This window comes from Caloenas nicobarica, chromosome 7 (genome assembly GCF_036013445.1).
Source record: "Caloenas nicobarica isolate bCalNic1 chromosome 7, bCalNic1.hap1, whole genome shotgun sequence".
NCBI classification, from domain to species: domain Eukaryota; kingdom Metazoa; phylum Chordata; class Aves; order Columbiformes; family Columbidae; genus Caloenas; species Caloenas nicobarica.
The window spans coordinates 22,826,531-22,846,465 of NC_088251.1; the positions used below are offsets into that span (position 1 = coordinate 22,826,531).

Here is a 19,935-nt window from a genome sequence, read left to right on the forward strand (position 1 = left end):
CAAAGCAGCTGAATTCAATGTTGGGCGCAAAATGAAAAGGTTGATTACAAATCAAAATCTCCTTTAAGCTCCTTTTAAAAAACATTCTAAAAAGGACTTATTCGCCTATCAATTTTCCCTCTTCTGCATAAGTTTCTCTTCCAAGCCTCAACACCTGATACAGTAAGTTTGTTTTATAATATGGAAAACATGTATCCAGCTTCCTTTGGGTGTTGCTGACAAAGGTAGAGGAATGTGACTCACTTCCTGTTAGGGCTTTTTTGTGGGGTTGAGGTTTTTTTGTATGGTTGGTTGGTTTTGGTTTGATGTTGTTTTTCTTTTTTGTTTGTTTTGTTTTAATTTTATTGTTTGTTTAATAAACCCACCAGCAAAGTCTGTGGCTGTCTCCCAGCCTTTCTGCTCCAGAAGATCGGACGCCTGCTCCCACAGCCAACTGACCAGCCCGCCTTCCCCCTGTAATGGGCAGAAGGCTCAAAAATACTCCTGTGCATCCTCAGAAGTTAAAAGGGCCTGCAAGCTACAGGTCAGCAGGCAGCTAACACCAATGTTTGCTGTGTCTCGTACCTCCCATTCAATCTGTACGCTACCTGTTCCCAGTAGTAAGCTTCTGGATGCAAGGACCACCTATTCCCCTCTGTATTAAAATATCATATGAATACCAATCACAACTCTGAGAATTAACGACTTTCCATGAAGTTACAAAAAAGGCAGACACTTCAAAATTTGCACACAGGTTGCCAGCAGCAGTCTTACAATAAGGTGGCCTTGTAACAGAGCAGAGGTGAAGCATTTTTTTGTTTTAACACAGTGATCAACTGATTGTTAACCTCTTTGGTCTCTTCAATGTAAAGGCATAGATTTGAACTAGGTAATATGGGAAAATGGGTCTGCTTTAATTATAGTGCCTAATGAACCACTGATCATGCAGATATTTTTTGTTCAGAACTGCTTAAGAATGAAGTACCAGATCCCAGGACTGCTGATCTACATCACCAGGTTCAACAGAAAACAGACCGACTCCACTAAGAGCCTCCAAATTTAAATCTCTACAGATATAAATTACAAAAGGAGCAATCCTCATGGAAAAAAGTGCAACTAGTGAAACAACTCTGTGCTAACACGCCACTGAGATGAAAAGGGGAGCCATACCTCTCTGAACTACTGCTTCAGTCTTGAGTCTAAAGGCATTTCCTCACAATCACTCACAATAACCTGTTTTGTCTAAAGACTTTGCAGGTTTGCTATTACGTTGGAATATACTCTGAAGCCACGCACTTCTTCACAGGCAAGACAAACGCAAGGTGGTCAGCGATCTGCATTGATAGGACATGCAGCAGACGGATGAGGAGAGAGATCTGATCATCATTTATCCTACCACCTGAGGGATCTGCTTCTCCAGCAGTGGATTCCTGCCTGCTTCCTTGCTCTATCACTAAATTTCATGGCCTGAAAAACACCTGTGCCACTGTATGTTATTCTTGTAGTTTTTTTCCCTGAAGAAATCAGGTAGAAAAAGAGGCTGGCTTGATAAGGAAAAAGAAAATAGGCCATCTGGACAAGATGACTGCAAAAGGAAAGGAAATCGCTGGCTCCTAAACTGTACATTAAGCTGTTTCACAGGACTTCCTACCCTCAATCTCTCTACTTCCTTTTTCCTAAAAGTGCTTAGATTTATGGGTTTTTCTCCCTCTATGCTAGCAAAGCCTCACTATCGTTTAGGCCAAACCACTGATGCTATTATCACAGAAGACCAAAGGACAAAATACAGGAAGTAATTCAAGGTATGACTTTTTTTGCAACTCATTATTCCCCAAAGACAGGGAAAAGTCCTAGTGAACACAGCAAGCTCAGCTCCCGAGCTCTAGTATTTCAAAGCTTCAAATTGCACGTACCACTCTATAACACCAGTAAGAATAATTAACACCTAAACAGTGCCTGTTTAACTCACTCTGTTGGGTTCCAAAATTTAAATTAATACCAGTAGATAAAAAACCCCCTTCAACCTGTACCATGCTTTCTTCCTTATAGTAATTACAAAAAAAACATGTATAGATGGTAGAATTAAAAGAACAAGTTTGGGAAAATTAATTTCCCCCATCCAACCCTGGTATTTTCATGATCCCTGTAAATCAGAAATTGTTTTATTTTAAGGGGGGGGGGGGGGGGGGGGCACATTCGGGTTTTATAGGCAAAATCAAGTCCAATATTTTCTATCTTATATGTGTTTGTCCTCCCAGCCTTCGGAATATCTGAATATGGTGGTGTACATTCATACCCATATACGCGTGCGCTCTCCCCTGTCCCCAATTTCTGTGTTAAAACAAAATCCTAAACGACTAATTCCACTACATAATCATCCAACTGATATATTGCATGGGCAGAGCTATCATCTGATCTGCCACTGGGGCATCTTGAGCTAACCACAAGTTATAGCAGCTAGAGGTGATTGTTCTCAGTGTGGAAGAAGAAAAGGAAGCAGCATTGGTTTTAGGTATTTTCTGACAGCAAGGTCTTCAGATTCAGAGACCTGGATTCCATCCAAGCACAAGAAGGTGTTACAAACCTTTGTATCTACTTCTTGCTACCTGTATCTTAGCTACTTCACCTTCTTTTCTCCTCCAAAGCCTGTCTCTCCCACCTAACCTGTTAGAATCCAACCTTCTCATGTTCCTCGTGCCATGCTTGCCTGTCCTTGCTGGTCACCTGTCAGTTTCCTGTCTAACACTTCCCCTTTGGCAAGACAAGGTGACAGATGCAGTACCCTCCTGATGGAATATCTTCCATTTCATTAGCACCCAAAAGCCTACTAGCACCTCAGCACGTCCACCATTTCTGTGAACCCCATTCATTTCCCAGAATCAGACGTCTTTTTTTCATCAGCCATAGTCTCCATCTCCCAAAACTTAACAGCTCCAACTTCCATCTCCTTTAAAGGACCAGCCTGTACACTGGCTTGCCCCAGCTCACAGCTCCTGGGTGCCCCCATATAGGAGCTCCCTCCTGTCCCCTCTGTACAGAGACTGCAGACCCCAGACTACAGGACAGGTTCTCAACTTTGACCATATCCAGCAGGCAGGGACCTGCAGCTCAGGAGAAACCAGGGTCAGCCCCAGCCTCACACACGCTCACTGCCACTGGGATCTCCAGAATTTCTAACCAGCTCTACAAAGTCTTAAGTATGCTTAAGCTATATTTATTCCCTTGACATTGTATCTGTCAGCTAATTCTCACGGGAACATAAAAGAGTATTCCAACTCTAATGCCATATCAATAACCACAGATTATATATATTTTGTATTTACACTTGTATTTTTCTTAATACTCAAAACCACAGTAACAGATGTTCATGATTGTTCGTATTCATTTCCCTATCCCACCTATTCACATGAGTGAAAAAGACACCAGCCTCAATATACAGATCCTTCAGAGTGCAGACAAAAACCCACTATGTTGCTCAGGCAAGTTACCAATTTAGGAATTAAAGAGAACTGGTAACTCTGGAAGGCGAATTGAGGTGTGGTGGTGAAGACTAAAACTACAGTAGAAAATTATGCAATCATTTTAAGTAATAGCCCAAAAAAAGACTCCATGCTTCCACCATCTTCTGATGAAAAATTATGTAGCAAAGTGCTGAAGCTGACTCAGCTCTATTTACAAATACTTTAAACACTTGTATCTCTTGCTGAAAAGTAAGCTCAAAGTTTTCCAAGGCAAAGGTAATGTGTATTATATACTGTGAAAACATACAGTGTGGTTTAGTAAATGTTTATCATCACTTACCTGCTGGAAGGAAGAAAAAAAATGAAGCAAAGTACAAAAACCTTCTAAAGAGAATTGACTTTTCTCCCTTTCCAATTTGTGTACCTGTGTTGGGAGGGTCTTTTGATAAAGCCAGCGGCCAACCAGCACATGCTGTTTAATAGTGATGAGCAGCATGATTTGGTGTGATAAGAACAGCTCAGAAGGCTGGGAAATAGCACTTCTTGAAAATCAATAGAATCTGTTAGGAAATCTTCACAGAACCTCAGATGTATGGACATCATAGATCTCCCTATGCAATGAACTTTCCTGACATAAAGCTGCTCTTTAGAAGAAAGTATGTCCTACGGTGCAAAGCACAGCCTGTGCAAAGTCATACAACAAACAGCTCTTCTAACCAGGAATAAACTGTTTTAGAAAATGTAGCTTTTTATTGGAAGTGACTTTTAGGTCTCCTCCTGACAGCTGACATCTTTCTTCGAAGCAACACAGCAGAATGTCTGATATCTGTAAACTACTTCAGATCTCATAGTAACAGAACAAAAACATTACATTCACTGTTTAAACAACTGCAATCAGGAAACGCTATTACAGAAATTGCCACGTCAGATTTCAGAACTGGGTGGCAACTGGTTTATAATCCACAGTATGGGGCCTTCCAGCCCTAGCACCATCTTTCAGAAAAACAGCAGCTGGCCCACAAAGATCTGAAACATCAATATTGATTAAAGTTACATTCCAATTCGAAAATTTTAAAGCCATAGGAAATCTTCAGACTGCTGAGCTTTGGGGGGAAAAAATGCAATGCTGGCTTTCAAAACGGGTTTCTGATCTCCTGGAAAATACAGATTGGTAATGCAGTAAAGACCAATACCTCAGCAAAAATGAAGGTCCCCCTATTGTAGGTGGTCTCAACCTCACCACACACATCTCCACTTTCTCACAAACCACCTGTGTGCAAATGGTCAGGAGGAACCGGATTTACCTCAAATTGTTAAGAGATCGACACACTTCACTGGAGGTAGATGCAGAAGAATACGGCAGAGTTAATCTTACGACTGCCTGGCTCTTGGAAGGGCCAGGGGGCTCTGATGAATGTATTTATTGCTGTAATCTTGAGCCAAATGCCTAAGGGTAACTGCTATTTCAAATCCTCTAAAGCCTGTGAAAACAGATAATCCATTGTTTAAAGATTTTAACTAAAAAAGACCAAGGTTGCAAAGCCTCAGGCAGAAAGAACAATGAAACACTAGACAGGAGAGCACTCTGCATTAGTTTGCTGCCTGCATATTGCTATGCTCTGCACACTATACAAGAACCAGCAGCAATTGGACCTTTGTGTTAAGAAAGAGCTTTTTCTGAAGAGGGAAGAGAAAGGGGATTCCTCTGCCCAGTCTCATAGCTACCTGCTCCCAGATGCACTATACACCAAAGATTTTAAGCCTTAGCAGTGATTAGTTATGCCCAATATGAGCTACATTAAATAGGCACAGAATTTTTAAAGCACTTGGCGCTTGCTCTGGTAATGAGGCCCCTTTAATAAAATGCCTCAAGTTGAATACTTAAATACTGCAGTATTAAAAAAAAAATCAGTAGTCATTTATAACCTCTGCAGCTAGTACACTGAAAGCATGATGATGCCGTGCTACCCGTGTAACGGCAATGCTGACCTTGTGTAGGAAGTCTGCCAAGCCAAAAAAACCGCACTGTATGACTTGCGCTCCAGGAGAGAGACCCATAATCTGAGTAACCACGGCAGGGGAAGAACTACTCCTCTCACTGCTCTCATCTACTGCTTCCTAGAATTTGCAATTTCCAAAACCAATAAAAATTAACAAACATTTCAAACACTTCCTCATCCCTGTTTAAGATGCTCTTGGGCGATAGTGACCGGACAAAGAGTCTTCTGCACCAGTATTACCAACTCAAAACTAGATTCAGATCAGTACTAGTTGAAAGTCCTTTCTACTTTTTTCTCGTGTTCCCCACTGATCTCTTTTCCTGCAGTCTCAGTAAGGCCAGCCTTACAGGCAGAAGAAAGGGATGAGAAGTCTCCTCACATTCACAGGATGGATTTCACTGCAGTACCCAGTCTGTTCTTGTAGCTTTAGATGAAACAAACATTTCTTTCTGCTTCTCTTTCCTTTTCCTTCCAGACAGCTGGAATCAAGCTAGATGGCAAGATTTTCCTAAAAAATATTACCTAAGGATAATTCATGGTAGGAAATCTAAACTTAAGATCTGAATGTTAGATTATATCCTTATATCTGTGCATACAAGGTCATTTGATTTCATTTGGCTAAGAGTTCCCTCATCTCATTCTGGCCATCGTGGAAGTTCTGGCATGTGTGCTCACAAGCTTTGCAACCACTTCTCCAGCTTTGTCAACAGTTCCATAGCTACACTGGAAGACAGCTCTGGTAAAAGGTCATGACTGCAAAGGAACACGGAACTCCATTCAGCCCCAGCAAAAGTCACAGATATCTCAACAGCGCTGGTGGCAGAGGCTGCATAACACAAGTGCCAAAGGGCTGCGAAGACAAGACAGAAACAGCAGAGCTCTCAAAACTCATTTTCAAGACTGATGCCATCAGTCCCATCCTGGAAGAGCAAGCATGAGATTTCTAAATCACTACCCCATGAAGACCAAGCACACCCTGCATCCCTACCTAATGTTTTCTCCACATGAAGCCTAATGATGGGGGAAAACCAGAACCTTGCATTCCTGGTTTACACCTGGATCTGTATGAAGAGGTGCTTGCCTTTATTATTTTTTTAAGCTTGCTCATTTTATAATAAAAACTACTGAATATAGGCTATAAGACCAAACAGTTTACAGATATATCCTTCAAAAACAGTCTTGCTTCCAGTGCAGACACTGTATCAATTGCCACTACTTTTTCTTTCAGCATTGCATCTCACTGATCTTCACCCTTGCACAGGATGCATTTCAGGAAGATATAATAGCAGGAAGGGGAAGGGGCCTGAGCACTCACAGCAATTTGAGTCCTCAAAGACCTGTCCAGAATAGCATCATGGGTCAGACTGTCAGTGGCAGGGTGCTAGGAAAAGATGTTGAGCAAAACAGAGAGGGTTTTTTTTTTTTAAATAAACGAAGTATGGAAAATCCAAGAACTATTCGCGACTAGTGTTCTGACGTAATGCATCCTGTCTTTCTGGTAAATTGCACAGGAACACAAAGATAGTGCAGCACTACTCATCAGAGAAGCTGGCAGGTAGGATGCAAAAAAGTATAGTGTAGAACCTGTGACCCCAGGTCTGGTCCGTACTTCAGTCAAAGCAACTGCTTTCCTCCTCTATGACTTCTTCAATCTTTGCCCTCAGCTGAAATCACGGATATAACAAGTAATCCAATGTCCGAGTAGAGGTGGAAAAGAAGAGGCAGCAATGAAGGGCTCCAGCTACTCACTCAGACTGGGCACACAGCTCAGCTCTTACCATGCTGCTTGTTTCCAATATCCTTTTGGAGTTTGTCATGACCACTGTTAGTAAAGTCTAACCCAGATAAATCTGACATTTAAAAATGTTGCCGGACTGATGCAGACAGAAGTAGCGTAAGACTCCTCTTCAGCTTACACCATGTGACATTGTACTTTTAAGGGGATCGTTTGGCATGTGTTCATGTGGTGACACCTCTCCTTTCCCCCAAAGAGAGCCATCCTGGCACTCACTCAACTCACCCTGTCCTCAAGGCCGTGTGGTGTGCCAACACAAAAGCATTTGAGCCTGACTGGGTTTCTTACTGATCAACTGAAAAGTAACTTTTTGTCTACTGGAGAATGATAACATAGAAAAAAGGAGGCTTGTTTTGTTCTGTTTATTTTTATTTCCACGTCAGTTTCCTGATCCTGCTTGCTGAGTGGTTGTGCCAGTCTTGGGAAGGGTCAGGATAGGACCGAATTGCTTTCCTCAGGGGTAGCATCAGCTTAAATGCAAACCAAGAGGACAATGTTCAAAGGGCATCTTCACCCTGTTTTCATTTAGCAATGCAAAAAAGCTAAGACTGACATACAAATAAGATAATTACACAGTAGTTCTACAACGTGCAAAGGAATTAACTATAACAACCTCAGAGCAACATCATACTCAACACCAGCTGCAATTACAACCATCCCTGAACACTAGCTTGTTCTTAACCTGCCCACGTACGCAGCGCAAGACCAAAAGGGACTTCTGAGCTGTGCCTGCTACCAGAGGCGCTGTACCGTCACGTGTGGTTAGTGAGGAACTTGTATCTAAAAGTAATGCTGGGAAAGGCAAACATCAATATTTTGTCGAGGCAAAGCAAGTTTTCCTGCAGAAAGCTCTGTGTTTACATGTTTATGTGGACTTGGGCCATGGAAACATACTCTGTTCCGTGCACAGTTACACGATACTACACTACAGATGCTAATACATAACAGCACGTTTTCATGGTAGCCTTGACTCAGGGAAGTAGACTTATTCACCTCATGCTTTGATACAAGTGGTCAGACCTGAAAAAGGAACATGAAGGAAGGATATGGACAAAAGCCTGCAGAAAAAACTAAATCAGGAGACAGTGACAGATCTCTGCTTAGGAGGAAGATGATTATGACTCAGCCACAAGTAAAGTACATGCACTTCGAGCTGAAGTTATCACTGACTGTAACCAGAACATTTAATTAAAAATTAATAAAAACAAAGAAATTACAAGTAACAAATTCAAATACACTATTTGTAACTGAAATGGGGGAGCAGGGGAAAGCTTGATGTTTCAGAGGTGTTCTGCACCATACATCAGACATGGAGACTAGCAATTTTTGCCAGGCTTCAATGCTCGAATGCATCTGCCTCTTTGCAACTGCTGGACTGGGCCAGGATCCCACTTTATCCCACTGAAAAGACAGATTCGACACTGTGATAGCTCATATCGTTCCCCTGAAAGCAGATTCACACAGCTGATGAAACATGAACCTGCGGCGGTCCTCACGCATCACCACTCTGCACTGATCAATGCAATGTCTACACTGCCTGCTCTTTCTAATACCTCTGCAGCCCTCAATAACTGGAAGGACAAGCAGTTCACCAACAGTAAGGTGCCGATGATTTCAGTTCTGTAGCTCCACAACTGAGACAAATGATGCCACTTCAAAGACATCTCTCTGCACTCCAAACAGACCCACACACAGGGGATGCCCAGAAGAGAAACACAAACAAGACACAGGTGATGACAGATGGAAGAGGATGACATTTTAAGGAGTCAGTCAAGACACCAACCTTTTCTCCACTGAAAGTTTCTGCCTTTAACTAGATTGCACAAAGGTCCCAGTCTTACTGTGTTCCTTGTTCACCTTGGGCTGTCAAATATTAAAAATTACTCGATTTGCTGTGAAATTACATTATTCATCTGCAGCAGGGATCTAGACACAATGTGCCACTGCGCTGGGCCACTCCAAGCCTGACCTCGCCATTCGTTCAAAGCTAAAACTTCCAGCAGTGCAAACACCAGACTCTGCAGGAGGGAAGCCTGACTCTTTACAGAAAAAAATAATAGGCCATTACCTGACATTTTGACATTCAGCTTGCTTCCACAGCCAACTGTAATCTCAGCAGTCAAGGTTTTGACTTGAACGAAAACCTACTCATGACCTGGTCTGACTTCTCCGGGACTGGCATGGCTGGCACGGACCACAGTAAGGTCCTGGTTACCAGTCACAGGGGAACCCTGGCTGTTGAACAACTTAAACCACAGAGGCAAGGGCAAAGCCCATCGACAGCTGCAGGGCATGCTGTAACATTCATCATTTGCAAAGGCTTTCAACATAAAGTGTGAGTGGCACAGAATCACTGCATCAGCATTAGCTAAAAAAACAAACCAAACCAACCAAACAAACCAACCCCCACAGCCACCAACTAGAGAAAAGGTGCTCTGAAGATGGAAAACATAGCTCAACTCAGAAGAGACAAATTCATCTAAATCAATTATCAGTGAAGGTATTAAAAATGCTGCACTGAAAGCAGTCTGGGATTAGGAGCAAGTTAGTGTCACTCTGGGAGGTGCTGAGCTTACCTTCTGCTCAGGTATCTGTTCTGCTGTCATTTTCTACATCTGGACTAACATCCTCAGTTTTCATTATACTCGGTGGAAAAACAAAAAAGAACTTCCAGAATATGATTCACCTCACCAAATGTGGACATCTGGCTTAGCGGGAATTTCACCCTAGCATATCCTTTTCATAAATTACAGTGCCTAGCTCAGATGTGGACACTTTGGTTGTAGATCTTCATGTGTAGTCAGATGAGTCCGACGCTCATCATCCAAGAGATGACAGGACTGACTGTCTTAAAAGACCCTTCTGACATGAAATTTCCCATGCACTTTAAAGTACCCGGTAGGGCTAGCAAGCTAACACAAAGCCATTCAGTAAGGGGCTCTTAAGACAAAAACAGATATCTATAAAATGTTCTGGGGTTCTTCTAACCTTTCTAAAGTAAATCTCAAGTTTCCTGTTTTTTTCTAAATTGATCTCTACTACTTGGAGTCTACCACAGCTCAGGCCTGTCATTCCACTGTTTCCTTTGAGGCATTTATAGCAAAGTAATTGAAAATTTAAGAGTTAAGACCTGTTGAAGAGCTCTAGAAATCCACATGCAAGCTCTGATTTTACTTCAGAAGTACTGCCAAGCAAATTAGCATTAATTAGAGATAAGCTCAAAGACCAATAAAATATTAGGCTAATGGAATCATCCGGAATCGTAAGACTAAACATGATCAAAGTAAAACAAGTAGCTCCGTCACATAATCTAATGGTCCTGACATGGGAGCCTCCCAACATGAACCACCCAGAGGAACGCCATATTCTTGGAGAGTTTCTGATACAGAAATGAAGGATTTAGGAGACTGGAGAAACAAACAGAGGAGAAAGGACAGGGTGCTGGGGTTGTACGCTTTCAAAGAGACTGACCAGATGGCAGACCAGAACTGCAAAAAGAGATTAAGAAGGGATAAAACTGTCATTTTGCCATCCCTCCTTCCTTGTTGCATCGGCTATGCCAACCCAGCTCTCAAGCGAGCTGCTAAATACAGTGGAAGAACATACATCAATAAATAAAAGCGGCAGTGATCTTCAGTCCCAGCGAGGGCTGTGACTTGGCATGTCATTTAACACATGCAGTTTCATGTCCTACTCTCTCCCCTGCTGTGGAAACCCCTCCTCCCTGAGGAGGCCCCTGCGAGCCCTTGTCTCCTCGTGTGAGCTGCAGAGCTGGGACAGGCAGGTAGGAGAGGAGGGGACAGACACTGCTGCCTCTTGCTTTACAGGGAATGTCCAAGACAATCTTTTCCACTAATGCAGACGCTTCCAAAAAGGAAAAAAAAAAATCAGAATAACGCACTGCAGCACAGCGAGAAAACAGATCAGACTAGTGCAGTACAGCTGTATCTGGATCCCACCAAAACCCTAGATCACATTCCCTCATTCCCATCCCACACTCGAAACTTGCACCAAAGCACTGAAGATGGTAACTGTGGTGTGACACACACACAGAGCACAGAGACCAGCGTTAGGACCTGGACAAGCCCCACACACTGAGCAGAGGACAAAGCGTGTCCCTCCTTTTCACCCTCCTTTGATTCTGGAAAAAAAAAAATGAATGTTGGTATCTAATCAGTGTTAGTTTTACTGCTTAACTTTTTAATTTTTATTTCATGACAAATATAGTTTTACTGCTTAACTTTTTAATTTTTATTTCATGACAAATATTAAATTTACTTACTGGAAAGACAGCGTGCAGTATTTTAGACTAAGTTAAGGTTTTAACATTTCAGCCTGAGAGCAGCTGCAAACACTGCTGATATTCAATGTCTGCAACCCCAGCAGGAAGAACAGCTTTGGTTACATACAGCTACAAACACACCTGGAAGAGACAGCTATTTCTGAACATCTGCTTGGTGTTGTTAGTACATAAGCAAGTTCTGTGTGAAGCTGTCCTCACTTATTTTGCACTACCCATTTTACTCAACAAATTCAAAAGCAGGCTGAGTCTATATATATAGAGACAGACTGAGACCATCCCTCTCCTTGTTTGGAGTGTTTGGACAGCTTTAAAAAACAAGCAAACATCAATTCCCACTTCTGTGACAAGAGATCTTGTGACATTACCCAGTGTAAGCCACAAATATTTTGAGAAGGTCTAAACTGCATTTTATAATCTTATCGACTCCCTCGCATCCACTGCTAGATCAGTTAGCTTACTGAAAATATCAGAGCATGCAAGAACGTGATGGAGGATATCTTCCTGGTGCAGAAGATTAATTCATCATTCATGTCTAGAGATTTCTACTGCATTTTTAATAGGGCACATATGGATTGAGTCAAGTGATCTATATAATTTCCTTTCTGGATACAGGTCTATATTGAAAAACAGTCCCCAAACAGCAATTGCCAAAGGCCTGAGACCTTCAAATATCGCTATGCAGAAAGAACAGTTAGGGCTCTGATGTATGTACTCCAGTAAATCTTTCAGTGGCGATTTAAGACATAACTGTGCTCCACGGCTCTGCTGGAGATTCCTGCCTCCAGAGCAGGATCAGCAAAGCAGAAATTCTGCCTGTACCTTCGCTGCTGCACCACACAGGCTGGGATCTCCAGCAGCTGAAGCACAGGCATGTATTCCCCTCTGATTTTGCTGTGGTGGGAAAACTGCCAGTGTAAGGGCAGTGCATAGCTCAAAAAAAAAAGAAAAAAACCCCAGCCTTTGAGACTTCCAGAGCTGCTGTCAGAGCACCCAGAGAACAAGCGTGAGCTGCACCAGCGGTCGTGCCTGCAGACTGTGTTACAGGCCAGAGGTGAAGTGCCTCGGTGCAGGCATAATGAAACGCAGAGCTTCACCTCTTTGCATTACGTTCAATTAACCAAAGCAACTACATTCAGGGAAGCACAGAGAATTTTACAAAGACAGCTAAGGTTGCGCTGGGCCTTCTAAAAATACGCTCCCACCATCAGCCTTTTACCAATTCTGTGCTGCTCAAAGCCTGTCATCAGATAACAACAGCAACTTAGATGTATTTGCATTCAATCACACAGACTGGAAAGACAGCTTAGAAAGGGAGAAATTGAACTCAAAGGCCCTTGCATCAGCAATGGCTACAAAAAGGCTAGAGAAGCAGAGAGCGCAAATGGGAGCATTCGCCCCAATTATTTCCAGAATCCGGGACAGATCCAGCACTCGTGCAGCCAGCTCGTGTGCTGCTGCTGCTGCAGCATCACTGCCTTACACCCAAACTCCACTGCAGCTGCCTGTTGAGCTGGAAATTTGATACACCGCAAAGGTTGCTGACAGCTAGGGGCTGTTCACTTGTCTATGAAATATCCTGTAATAAATTACATTACAGACTAGGGAAAAGGATTCAGAAGAGAGAGAATTAAAACACAACCTTATGAGAGCTAAATGAGACCAATTAAAAGAGATTTGCAACAAGTGCTGAGGGATTTTGACCTGAGCTGTAATCAGGGACGGATAGCATTCCTTTAAAAGACGAAAATGAGCGAGAGATCATGTGTAAACAACTCTGCCAATTAAAATGAAATGGATTATCTTATCTATGCAGCTCTGCCAGAGTATCACCGCATGTTCCAGATATACCACAGAGAGATCTGAGATAGGCATTTAAACCTCTGAAACAAGGCTCAGTGATGAGGAGATATGCTGTGGTTCAGGACACACTAAAGCTTCATCTGAATTTGGGTAGGTACCCCTCCCCCTTTTTTTTTTTTTTACAGATATCATGGAATTATAAATGCTAATATAAAATTAGTCTCAGGCTTTTCTACGAGGTCACCTATGTGAATTCTGATGTAGATCAGACTGAAGGTTAGGCATCACAACAGTACACCGTGCCTTACAGAAAAACCACGGCACAGATAGCACCATCACTGAAACTACAAGATACTGCTGAAAAACACACAGCTCGCCAGCGCAAGCGCTTATGTCCTTATGAACACTTGCACGTATTATTCCACACCTTAAAAGAGTGATTCTCAATTTTTCTGTATCGCAATCCCATTTTGCTGACAGATGCCCCAGAATGCCTCTCTCCTCATGGTCAGCAAGGATAGGACTGGCTCCACTCTTGACACCTGGTTTGAGAACCCATACCCAAGAGCAAAATAATTTCTGCGACAGTAGTGAAAAATCTGCCATCAACAGATGTACCATTACTGCTGCCCTGTGTCCTTGCTCTGCAGCTCATTTTCACTGCTTTTTGAAATTTCCAGTACTTCCTAGGTCAAAATCACTTTATTTATATATATATACACACACACGCACACAAAACAAGCAGTTCTAAAAGGGTTGGGAAAACATTGAAACGGAGAAAGAAAAGACACATTAGGACACTGTGTTTGAGAAGCAGCACCAAGTAAAAACCGTACCATGGACTTAGAGAAAAGCAAAAACTAAAAGGGAAGAACGAACAAAAAGAGGAATTTGGTATGAGGAAGAGACTTTTAAAAGAAAGCAGTAAGCACACAAGACAATAACCCTAAGAGATATGTACTTGTTCGCAGTTGCTGACAGTGGAAAAATTTTAGAACATTTCACACTGTTTGCCAGATTTGAGCACAGAGTTTTTCCACTGGCTCAGATCTGGTCTAGCAGACTCAGCCTGATTTTGGAACCAGCCTAGCTCTTAACACAGTGCAATCGCTTTTGTGTGGCGCGAAGTACAAACTAAAAAGCCCTTTTAGGCTCGATCTGCCAAGAGTTGGATCGGTAACCTCAGCGCCATGAAAACAGCTGCACTGCCGTGCAGTGCAGAAACACCATCCAAACGCATGGCAAGAGGAGTGCTGCGGGTGTCCCTGCGCAGCTCTGCTCCGGGACCGCTTACTGGTGCGGGTGCTGAGCCAGCTCACATGGGCAACGTGAGCACGTGTGGGCACCCAACTCGATAAACTCTTGAGGCTGCTGCTGAGTGTGTCATTATTTCTGGATCTCAGGGTGTTTTTGTACACAAGGTGTCCCACCATACCAGTGCTAGCCTAAATTCTTCCATCATCCAAAATCTTCCAGCCCAATTATTGTAGGTAATTGAGTTGACTGCACATAACCTGAAAAATTCATCAGAAGTTTCTAGTTTATCTCTTTGCCACAAAGGGCAAGGTTACATTTCCTAATGAGAAATGCATGTTCAATTAACAACTCTGAATACTTCTTTGTCAAGCTTGGCCACAAAGAATCCCAGTGTGCAAAGTGTAACTTGCGGTTAAATTCAGATACATGACATTTGCCCACTTCTAATTCAGGCAACACAGAGTTTATTCGGGCAACACAGAGTTCATTCAGTCTTGCATAAGCAAACAGGGGTGTCTCGTGCTTCATTTATCTCTTTACCACTGCAAATACGTTTTAATGACTAAAGAATGAGAAATACTATAGAAACCACTCCTCACGTTCCACCAGCTTTTCCTACGTAACACTTTCGTTGTGTCTTCATGCTAGCACAACCGTACTCGCTGTTGGCCTCCACCGAACACAGCCCCTAAAGCGCAGCGTGTGCAGCACAGACAGTCCAGTTGCTGTACGACGGGGACCGAGCATCCTTCGCCCGGTCCGTGCCGACTTGTTCAGCGGCCGTCGACACCGCGCCAAGCGACCCGGCCGTTCGCAACGCGGCGCCGTGCGCCAAACAAAGCCGGAGGGAGGCCGGCAGCGCAGCTCCCGTGCCGGACTGTGCGCCCCGCCGGCAGCCCGGGAGAAGGGGCTCCGAGGGGCGGGAGCCACGGCGGCCGCGATGGGGGACGGAACTGCCGCTCCGGGCAGCGGCTTGGGGCTCGGCGCCCGCCAAGCGCAGCCGGGCAGGGCTGTGAGACCTCCGGCCGCCGTTGGCGGGAGCCCGCGTCCGCTGGCGGCGCGGCCGGGCCGCACAGGTGGCGGCGGGGCGGGCGCGGGGCTCGGGCTGCGCCTCAGGGGCGGGGGCAGCGCCCTCCCCGCCGCCCGCCCCAGCTCGGCCCCCGCCGCTCTCGTCCCGCGGCCGCTCCTCACAAACCGCCCCCCCCCGCCGTGCCCGGGGCCGCCCTCCCCCGGCCGGCACACAACTTCCCCCGGCCCCGCCAGCGCCGCTCGCCTTCCCCCGCCGACGCGCGGGCCGGGCCGCCCCCGCCACCCTCCTCCTCCTCACCTGCCGCACGGAGGCCCCGCCGGGCGGGCTGGCGTGGGCAGGGCACGGCTCCCGGAGGGCGGGCGTCCCCCGGCGCCGCGGGGAGCTCTCAGGCCGGCCGCGGCCCGCCGGCTGCCGGCCGCTGGGCGTCCCTCCGGCCGCTGGGGGAGCCGCCGCCGCGCCGGCCGGCCGCCATCTTCCGCGCGAGGGAGGGGCGCGAGGCCCCGCCCTCCGGCCGCCTCGCGCCGGCGGCCGCCGCCGGGCCGGGCCCCGCTGCGCCGGGAGCGGGAACGGCGGGGGGGGCCGGCGGGGGTGGGCCCAGCGGCGGGCCGGGCCGGGCCGGGGCGGAGCGGCACCGCCGCCCGCCGGCGCCCAAACGCGCTGCGGCGGGTGTAGCTCGCGCCGCCCCGCCTGCAAGCGCGGCCGCTCGCTGCGGTTCTGCGGGGGACGGCGACGCGGCCGCAGCCCTGGGTGACAGGGCACGGGTGCAGCTGCGGTCCCGGCGTCGCGGAAGGCGGGGGATGCCCATGAAAGCAGTAGGTAGGGACGGACATTGCTGTGACATCCGCTGTGGCAGCGGCCTCCCGAGAAAAACAAACGCACGCACGGTGCGATTTCCTACTTAGAAAGACATAAGATCGTAGCAGGAAGCCAGAATGGGATGTGGAGCCACATCACAGCAGCATTTTTTTCTCAGCTGAGGATGGAGAGGTGCACAGCAGGTGGGGAGTGCTGTGGCCATGGTCCGGTTTTTGAATTGCTCTGCAGAAAACACGCACCGTGCTGCAGCAGAGCGAAACAGGGATGGGAGACATTAGCAGGAGCAGGACCTGCCGGGCAAAAGCAGCAGAACTGGCTGGTGGCAGAAGAGAAGCGAGCAAAGGGAAAAAAGCAGGTGCCTCATCCTGGCAAAGTGCTGCTGCTTGTCCCTCAGTCTGAGAATCAGAGGCCCAGTCGATCATTCCCAGGAAACCTCAAAAAGCCAACAAAAGATGTAAATTTGCTGTATAGGGGCCTGTTCCTCTATTGAAAATTTGAAAAAGCTTGAAGGTCGCTGCTTTCAGACACATTCATACAGGGCTTTTCATCTTCAGCTAATCAGTTGGCACCTGAAGCACTGACCATGCTTCTGCAAGCCTGTTAAACCTGAGTTAGCAGGTGAATCAAATAACCAAGCAGACAAACCTGTGAGCAACCACATCTTAATGTGGTTCAAAAGCCTGTTTGCTTCTGGCCAACAGCACCCCCACCTCAGCAGAGGCTGATGAGGCAGCTGCTCCCACCACCTGCACCGAGGCTGTACTCCCATCCCACAGCTCTGCGTGCTGCCAAGATACCCAGCAGCACATATGTCAACACGTGACTGCATTTCTGTTGAATTAACCCAAACACGTGCCACAGTGCTTACATCAGATTAAGCACCGTCCCGCTGCCTGCAGCTACCGCGAAGCTAGCGTGGCAGCAGCAGGTGAGACCAGATCTACCACAGGCCTTGCACTTCCCAAAACAGCTGAGCTAATCGGAGCCAATGGAGGGAATTTGTGGCAGTTCAGCATTGTGTCATGTGCTTGGAGCATTTATGAGCCAGTACTACATTCTGTGAAACTGGATTTACTATTTCAAACCACAGTTTGATATTCTGATGTCAAAAGTTTTGTGGTAGTTTCTCTCTCTTCCCCAGTCCAACCCATCTCAGTTACACTGAGGGAGGTCAATCATTGACAGGAGCATATGTTGTACACTATAGTACACTATACAGGTGCAACAATATTGGCTTAAAATCCCATTTAAATCTGCAGTGAAAGAAACCACCCTAAAATACACCCCATCTCTCCAAACCCTTCCTGCTTTCTCAAACCACCAGAGCAGGATTCACCTGCCTGCCTTCTCATTTCACCACATCACTACTCTCAATCTCTCTGTCACCTTCGTCTTTCTAGCTGCCTCCTATGTAGCTTCCTTTATTCACTTGCAAGACACCTTTAAATCCATCTTGCATCTTCACTCTGTTCCCCACACCAGCCTCCTCACACTCCAAACCACTCTGAGTGCCTGGCTTTATTACTCCCTTTCCATCTTCCAGGCTGTCATATTGCTCTGTGCCCATCTCGCTTAGCACATGCCATCCCTGCTAACACTGCATTTCTCCGAAGGAACAACTTCTCCTTCTTAAGGTTACGTAAACAAACAATCCTTCCCTGGATATTCAGTAAAAAACTGAGTTACAATGAATATTCCTATTTTCTCTCTTCTATTGAAGTTTTCATGGATCAGGAAACCTGTTACTTTCAAAAGAGAAGGTTGAAGTATAGCACTGTATAAAAGATTAAATGTGTTACTGCTTATGTAGAAGCTCCATTAAGTATTTCTAAAAGGTATGGAAGATTTTTACTGTTATTGTAACAGAACAGAAGGTGTTCAAACTTGCTGACTTATGATATGTAAAATAATCTCAGCATTAATACTATTTTGGAATAAACACGGCTGAAATCTGTTTACAATTCTTAAAAACATTTAAGACTATCTCAAGGTTTGGACCTCTTTCATACAAGAAAAATATGATAAATCCAAAGCAATGACACACAACAGTCTTATTAGGAAGCCATGACTGCCATTGTTCCTGATTATTGTTTGAGATATCCTAACTGCTTTCAGGAACTGACATAAAACTCTGTATTTCTTCCTCCATCTCATACAGCCAAGAAGGCATGGGATGCAAAATCCATGGTCATTGCCAGTGGAGTCACTGATCTCAAACAGGCCGTTTTTTAGCAGGGCCTGTTACAATAAAACACGGAGTAATGATTTTAAACCAAAGGAAGTGGAGATTCAGGCTAGACATAAATTTTTTACAATGAGAGTGGTGAAACACTGGCACAGGTTGCCCAGAGACGTGGTCGATGCCCCATCCCTACAGACAACCAAGGCCAGGCTGGACGGGGCTCTGAGCAACCTGATCTGGTTGAAGATCCAGATCCAACCTGCTCATTCCATGCGGGGTGGACTAGATGACCTTCAAAGGTCCCTTCCAACCCAAACTATTCTACAATTCTATGATTCTATGAGTAGAACATATCCTTATTGTGTAAGTGCTTTTTCCAATTTATTTTTAACTTCTAAACATGTAGTAAGAAACAAACAATTGCTTTGTGGAACAGGAACAACCATGTAGGAGTAGCACTGCTATAACTACTGATATAACCTCTGTGATGTTCCAATGTGACCAAGGCCTCTGAAGCACAGCCTTGATGCCACTCTTGCCTGCTGTCCTCTTGTTGGTATCAACACTACACTTTTGCACAGAAACATGGAGAAATAAATCATCATGAAACAGTATTTCATTCCAACAAGAACTGGCCAAATTCCAACTCTGCCAATATGCAGTCATATGATGCACTAACAAAAAGGTTTTTTGTCAATAAATTTCATCCAGCCCATCCATTCAAGGATAATTATGATGAGTAGAACTATGTAAATTATCACAGATTAGGGACAACCACCTTTCCCTTTACCTCCATCCACCTGAGCTTTAGAGGACCCCACTGCTGCATAAGGAACTTCCAGACTCAGATTTTACAGAGTTTATTATTTACATCCTTACACTGTGGCCAGGTTGTCTTAAAAACCATTAGCATGTGCATTTTTCTTTTGTAATACTTGTTAAGTATAGAAGAAATTGCTTGCTTGAAATTCTTCATAATACTACGCACCGACTGGTAACTTCCTATTCCTTACTGGCAGGCAGAACATTCCTGCAAGTGAGGAGTTTTCAGGCACTAAGGCTCTCGAGGGAAAACTTCATAACTCTCCACTCGATCCACGTTAAATGCCCCCAAGGACCACCTTCCCCAACTCTAAAATAAATGTATACCAAACCCAAATAAACAAGCATTCCAGATGCATTAGTCTGTAGTCCCAAACTTTTCAAATTCTCAGGAAAAAAAAAAAGCCATCTGTGATATGTAGCAGCAATACCACCCAGCTGCTCTGCATTGCTGTTCATCAGGTTCTTCTAGCAGTTTCTACAGAGGTCA

General features: G+C 45.1%; 1 protein-coding gene across 3 annotated transcripts in view; it reads right to left on the reverse strand.

Moving 5' to 3' along the window:
* NDST2 (N-deacetylase and N-sulfotransferase 2) overlaps nucleotides 1-16,157 on the reverse strand; it is a 137,853-nt gene extending 121,696 nt beyond the window's left edge. For all 3 annotated transcript variants that reach the window (XM_065639129.1, XM_065639130.1, XM_065639128.1), the window contains exon 1: nucleotides 15,923-16,157. The gene's annotated coding sequence lies outside the window, so the exon portion shown is untranslated. The remainder of the gene's footprint in view (nucleotides 1-15,922) is intronic.
* Between the last annotated feature and the right edge of the window lie 3,778 nt (nucleotides 16,158-19,935).